General features: G+C 41.4%; 1 pseudogene; it reads left to right on the top strand.

Annotated features, from left to right (window-relative positions):
* Positions 1–508: 508 nt before the first annotated feature.
* Positions 509–1293, top strand: LOC101980308 (annotated as a pseudogene).
* The last annotated feature ends 5989 nt before the right edge of the window (positions 1294–7282 follow it).

Genomic DNA, 7282 nt, shown 5'->3' with positions numbered 1-7282 from the left:
GAGACTAAAGTTAGAGAAAAGCTGTGCCCAGGGATAGACATTCAGTGGTCAAGGGGATTGCTGCACAAGCGTGAGGACTCAAAGTTTGGATCTCTAGACACTCGGGTACATCCCAGGTGGGTATGGTGGCTCCCCTGTGATTCCAGTCTCTGAAGGCAGACAAGGAATCCCAGAGCCAGCCAGCTAGCAAGATGAGCCTTTGATGAGCTCTGGATTTGATTAAGAGGCCTGCCTCAGTGAATAAAGTGGAAAAGCCATGGGGAGCTGATTCTAACATCAACCTCAAGCTTCCTCAAGGCCAGCACACAGGTGCACAGGCACCTACACACATGTGCAAGAAACATGTGTGTACACACATGCCCACCACACACACACACATGAAAATGGTAAGTGGCGGTGAAAAAGCCGTTTATATGCCATGGCGTGATTCTGTCCTGTGTGTCTGTTCTGAGGAGCAATAGGCAGCTTTCTCCATCCAACTTCACACCAAAGTACATGCCTCTGCCTCATGGAAGAGTCGATGGACACAGACATGAGCCTCCTTAGGCCCCAGAACTACCTTTCAGTTGTGGACTAAAGGCTGACAAAACTTACCACGGTAAGGGAGATAATGATGAATGTGAGCACCAGTTAGAGGCAGAGACAAAGGACAAATTACACATCATAGAGGCAAAAGCAATGAACTATGAAGGCCAGTCCAATTAAAGTAACACCGGCAACTTTGAAAAGGTCTGTACTACCGACAGTTTTCCCTGGGGGCTTTGAGATGACACCACCTGTGGTCTGAAGGTTGGAGTGTGGTTCAGAGCCTGTGCACATCGGTAGCTGCAGAGGAAGATGCGGAGTCAGAAGAAGAGGAGCAGGAGGATGCTAAACTCTTATGTCTGGAAAGCGATCTGCTCCTGGAGGTGGTAACAAGGTTCCACAGATAAACGTAAAACTCGATGAAGAGGATGATGATGAAGAGGATGAGGATGATTTTGATGATGATGAAACTGAGGAAATCTGTACACGATAACCCAGCCAAAAATGCACAAAAATCAAACCAAAATGGAAAAGCACCAACACTAAAATCAAAAGGTCAAGAGTCCTTCAAAAAAAAAAAAAACTCCTAAAACACCAAAAGAACCTAGTTCTATAGAAGACATTAAGGCAAAAATGTAAGTAAGTATAGAAAAAGGTGGTTCTCTTCCCAAAGTGGAAGCCAGGTTCATTAACTGTATGAAAAATTGCTTCCAGATGACTAACCAGGAGGCTATTCAAGATCTCTGGCAGTGGAGGAAGTCTCTTTAAGAACATGGTTTAAACAGCTTGAAATATTCCATCTTACATCATTTCTGTAACAGTTGATATCTGGCTTCTTTTTATAATGCAAAGTGAGAACCTTCTCCATTGGGCTTGATAAATGTTGTCCAGGTTCCGTTGCCAAGAATGTGTTGTCTAAAACGCCTGTTTAGCTTTCAAGGATGGAGCTCCGTCCTTTACGTGGTTTTAAGTATTTATGGAGTGTTATGCTAGGACATAGTAACAGTGGCGGTCAGATGTGGAAATGGTGGGAAACAAAAATATAGATGTGAAATAAACTCTGTAATTTAATAAAGTATTTTTTTTAAAAAAAGCTATTCATATGAAGTTCTGGAAGCTAGAAGAATGGGACGCTGGGAGAAATAACACTCAACTAAACACGGCTCATGGAGCAGCAGTGTGGGAAATAGGGATGTGCCTGCTTACAGACCCCAGACCATACTTAGAGACTGACGGGTTAGAGGGCTTCAGAGAGATGATGCAAGAACCCTGGATGGTGAGGCAGAAAGGCAGAACAATAGAAAGTTCAAGAAGCCAGGACAGAAGCCAATCCTCTCCATGAGCATGATAAATAGTACTTTGTGCTTGAAGAAAAACTTCCAGCCCACGTACTCAAGTTTCCCACAATGCAGGGTTCGTCAGGCACTTACAGAACCACTAACACCACTTTCCAGAAGATTCCTCATCTCCCTTCACGAGGCCAGGATCTGATGTGTGTGCCCCTCTGTATGCTGTGAATTTGTTCTACTACCATGGGTTAATAAAGAAGCGGGAAATCCAAACAAAGATACAGAGAAAAAGAAGGCGGAGTCTGGGAAATCCCAGGAACCACCAGAGGAGTAAGATGCCAGAGTATTACCAGTAAGCTGCAAGGTACGTGGCGATACACAGATTATTAGAAATGAGCTAACTAATATGTAGAGCTAGCCAGTAAGAAGCCTGAGCCATCGACCAAACCATTTGTAACAATATTAATCCTCAGAGTGGTTATTCAGGAACTGGCAGGTAGGAGAGAAACCTCCAGCCACAAGTGTCATCCCAACAACAAGATTCAGCATGGAATAGGGAAGCTCCAGCTTAGAGTAGCTCGTGAGCTTAGCTAAAAACAATATTATTGTAAGAAAGCCAATTGAATTTAACAATGTATACAAGGAATCATACATCATGACCAAGTGGGGTTTATTCTAAATATTTAAGGCTTGCTAGTTCAAGATCTAAAAATCGACCAGGGTAGTCCATGATGTCAATTAACTAAGGAAGAAAAATCACTGGAGCTGAGAAAGTACATAAGTTAATAGAGTGCTTACCCAAGATGCACCTAAAACGAGGTGGGAGCGGGTGGGGGAATACCCAGCACTGAGCAAACAAGGTGCAGTCGTAATACATGTCTGTAACCCCAGCACTCAGAAGGTATAAGCAGAAAGATCAAAAGTTCAAAGCCACCCTCTGCTACATAATAAGCCCAGGCTACATGAGACCCTGTATCAAAAAAAGAAATAATGAGAGAAATCATGTGATTTTATCAATGAATGTTGAAGAGTAGTTTATCAAATATAACAATCCAACACTTACTATAGGAATAAATTATGCAATTTGACAATAAGCATAATCCCACACGCAGTCTTATGGCTGACATCATACTTGAGAGGGATGGCTGAATCCCTAAGGACACAGACAAGGCACAAATGTTCGCTACCACCACACTTAAAATAATTCTGGAAGTCCCAGCTATTGCACAAGCAAGAGAAATAGGCAAAAAAAACACAAGCATTTAAATGTAAAAAATAAATGTAAATAAAAAATGTGTGTGTGTAAAAGGCACAACTGTTTACCTAGAAAAATCCCAAAATGCACAGAAAACCTTCTATACAATGAGTTCATCAAAAACTTCCATGAGAACAAACATATAAAATGTTCTTTTATATACTTGTTTATAAACATGCAGAAACATTTATAGCACATTGCCATTTATAACCATGCCAAAGAAAATAATAAAGTACTTATAGGTATATTTGTAAAATAGTCATAAATACTGTTTGCTAAGAATTACAAAATAAGTTAAAGAACAGCTAAGTAAGTGGAGATATTTACTGTGTTCCTGGGCAGCCAGGTATAGCAGAACAAAGGCACCATTTCTCCCACAACTGACCTAAAAGCTTATGCATATCCAATAAGAATTCCATCAAGGCTTTTATAGTTGTGAGTACATTAGCCAGGGCAGCAGAGCAGAAGAGCCAACACAGTCTCTGGTTGCAGTAACCAGGGACTTATGGTAAGGAACTGGCTTGTATGGTTACAAGGAATGAGAAGTTTGAGTACGTGCAGTCAGCAAGCTGGATGCCCAGTAGAGTCCCAACACCACTCAAGGACCCAGAAAGGGACACCAGTGTTGCAAATCTCTGGCCAAGTGCAAAGGCCTGAACACCAGGAGAGCTGTAAGGCTGGGAGTGGGGGACTGATGCCCCCCACATGAAGGACATGCCAGAGAGTGCACAAGCCCTCCCTTCCTTGGCTTTCCTGCTCTGTTCAGTGGACCGGAAGCAGCCTGCCCACACTGGTGAAAACAATCCCTCTCTAACTCATGGCTCAACAGTTGGTCTCTCTGGGCATGGCAGTGAGCACTTAATCCCAGCATTTAGGAGGCAGAGGCAGGCAGATCATTGTGAGTTTGAAGCACACCTACTGTGAGACCCTATTTCAAAAAAGAAAAGAAATAGAAAAAGAAAAACGTTAATTTCTTCCAGGCATACACCCAGAATAATTTTTAACCAAATGTCAGGCACCCCATGGCCCAATCAAGTTGACCTACAGAAGCAATTAGTGTATCAGTCAAGCTTATCTGTGGGAAGCTCAGGCCTTCAGTGGCTAAAATAAGGGTGAAAAAGGGAATGAAGTGGAAAAAAAGACATTTGTTGATAATAAAGTTTACTGACTAGCCATGGAAATCAGAAAAACATTCCATTGCAGAGACTTCTGTGAAAAAAGAATGAAAGGCCACAGAAATAGACCTACCTAAATAAGATTAATTGATTGATTGGATGATTGGCTGCTGGGTTTGTTGATTTGTATGTATAATGTACATGCCGTTTGTGGTATGAAATTCACGTACGTGGAGGTCGAACAGCTTCAGGAGTTGGTCCTCCATCTTCCACGTTGTTTGAGACAGGGTGCCTCTGTTGTTCACCGCTATGCATGCTGGACTAGCTGGCCCACAATCGTTCAAGGATTTGCCTGTCTCTGTCTGCTATCTCAGTGTAGGAGCGCTGGAATTCAGATAGACACTAGCATGCCTGGCTTTCATGAGATGTGACTATTTGAGCTCATATCCTCACACTTGTGCAGCCAATACTTTACATACTGAGCTATGTCCCCAACTCCTCAACTGACTTGTTTTTCATTTTTATCAACGGATATTAGTTATATATAGTAATGGAATTTTATGCATGTATATTATAGTATATTTGTAGTTGGGCACTACTTTCTAGGGACATATGTTAAATGAAAAGCAAGTCAATCCCACATGGTCTTTACCATGGGACATCATTTATATAGCTTTTTTATATAATTTTTTAAGGATTTTATTTATTTATTATGTATACAACATTCTGCCTCCATGTATGCCCGCACGCCAGAAGAGGGAGCCAGATCTCAGTATAGATGGTTGTGAGCCACCATGTGGTTGCTGGGAATTGAACTCAGGACCTCTGGAAGAGCAGCCAGTGCTCTTAACCTCTGAGCCATCTCTCCAGCCCTCATTTATATAACTTTAAAGTTACTGAGAGACTGGAGAGATAATTCAGGGGTAAAGAATGTGGCACTGGATGCACACACGTGTGCACATGCACACACACATGCATGCATGCATGAGCATAAGGAAGAAATAAGGAAATGTGAGTAGATAATGGGTTTGATATGTTGTAGTAACGTCAATATCCCAATTATGATATTGTGTTAGACCTTTGCAGAATGTCCCCATTAGGGAAAATTCATTAAATTGTACACAGGATCTCTCCATGTTGTTTATTACAGCATATGGAAATCTATAACTGTGTCAATAACCTTTTCAATGAAAATATATTCTAAAGAAATGTTGAAAATAAGGGGACAGTATGGCACAGATGGAAAAATTGTCAATACTGTTCATTCTTCCATTTTTCCGTAGAAAATGGTTTTCAGTTGGGCACATGGCTTCTGGGTATAATGAGTATATCTCCTACCAGGCAGAGCCTATGACTAAGCTATAGTGGGGATTTAGGTGGTACTCAACTCTCAGAAACTGTTCTTAGAGACACAAGGACTACCCTCCCTACTTTCCTTTCTTGTCCCTTTCTTCTAATCCCATAACCAAGGGACTGTGGAAGGCCCCTGCCCCCCTGAGGACTGTGGGGCTTCCATGACCTCTTGTCTGCCTTTGCCTTATTATGAAGAAACTGATGTCTGACATATTGAAGGCGCACCAACCCCAGGCTTCTTCAGGACATTTACAGAAATAACATCATCTTATTTGGGATGCTAGTATTTGAGTTCTGGGACTAAAGAGAAACTAAATCTAAATGGTCAAAGGTGAAAGATAACATACAGAAATTAAACCACAGTTTCACTTTCAAACCAAGTAGAATTCTAGGCCAAAAAGCAAACAACAAAGAATGGGGGAATTCAGAGCTGCAAAGAACAACCGTGTCCTCCACTTGTAAATCATTTACCAAACAGCTGACAAAAACAGCCTAGGAGATGATGGATTGATTCTGGCTCGTGGTTTGGGGAAATTTCAGTCCATCATAGTAAGAAAAGCATTCGTTCCTGATAGCAGAAGCAAGAGGTAGCCACTGTTCTCATCACGTCAGAGCAAGAACGGCCAGACCCAGAGGTCAAGCTACGACCTTCAAAGGCCAACCTCCTGTACCCTATGTCTGCCAGCCAGGCCTGACCTCCCAAAGGTTCCACAGCCTGCCATGACAGTGCTACTAGCTTGCATGCATGTTCTTAAAAACATCAGGCTGGGTGGAACCTTTCATGTTCAAACCCTAACAATGAACAGCAAGACAAAGCGCCATGAAGCTGTGTGTGTTTAATAATATAGTCTCAAAGACTACTAAGCAGGCTGGGCATGGTGGAGGCAGAGGCAGCTGATCTTTGTGAGTTTTAGGTCAACCTGATCTACACATAGTGAGTTCTAGGCCAGCCATGGCTACATAGTGAGACCTTGTCTCATAAAACAAACAAAAAGACTATAAAGCAATAGTTGATGGTACTGTGTAGAAAAGAGACAGAGAAAGTATAGTTTGGGAACTTAATAAGCCCTTTTTAGAAACAGATCAAGAAGACAAAACTGAGCAAAGATTTGAGTAACACAGTTGATAATTTTTTTACTTAAATACAGTACATCACCCCAGCTGTGGAAGTACAGCTTACTTTTTAGCTCACCTGGAGCATTCAAACTAATTCCCTCTGAAGTGACTTACACAGGATGATTATTTAGCCATCCCTAAATCTGCGATAAAAATGGGAATCTATAACAAAAAGACAGTCCTTAATAATACTAAAGTCATAGAAACCTAGAGCCCAAGTTACTTAATAACACTTGTGTCAAAGAAGCAAGTATCAGGAAAATTACAAAATACTTAGAACTGAATGACAATAAAAATACCACATGTCAAAATCTTAGGGACACAGCCAACACAAAACTTAAGGAAAGCGAATGACTTTAGCTATATTTGTCAAAAAAAAGATGAAAAAATAGACTAAGTATTTTACTTAATAATTTGGAGAATAATCCTAAAGGAAGAATAAAATGAAACAATGTGGAAATCAATAAAATCAAGAATAAAAGGCTGGGGAGACAGCTCAATTGGTAAAGTGTTTGCTGTGCAAGCAGAAAGACCTGAGTTCCGTTCTCAGAAGCCACACACACACACACACTCACACACACTCACACACTCACACACGCACACTCACACACTCACACACACTGTCACAC

The sequence above is a fragment of the Microtus ochrogaster genome, chromosome 5, assembly GCF_000317375.1.
Source record: "Microtus ochrogaster isolate Prairie Vole_2 chromosome 5, MicOch1.0, whole genome shotgun sequence".
Classification (NCBI taxonomy): Eukaryota; Metazoa; Chordata; class Mammalia; order Rodentia; family Cricetidae; genus Microtus; species Microtus ochrogaster.
This window is presented reverse-complemented; position numbering and strand designations above follow the sequence as displayed.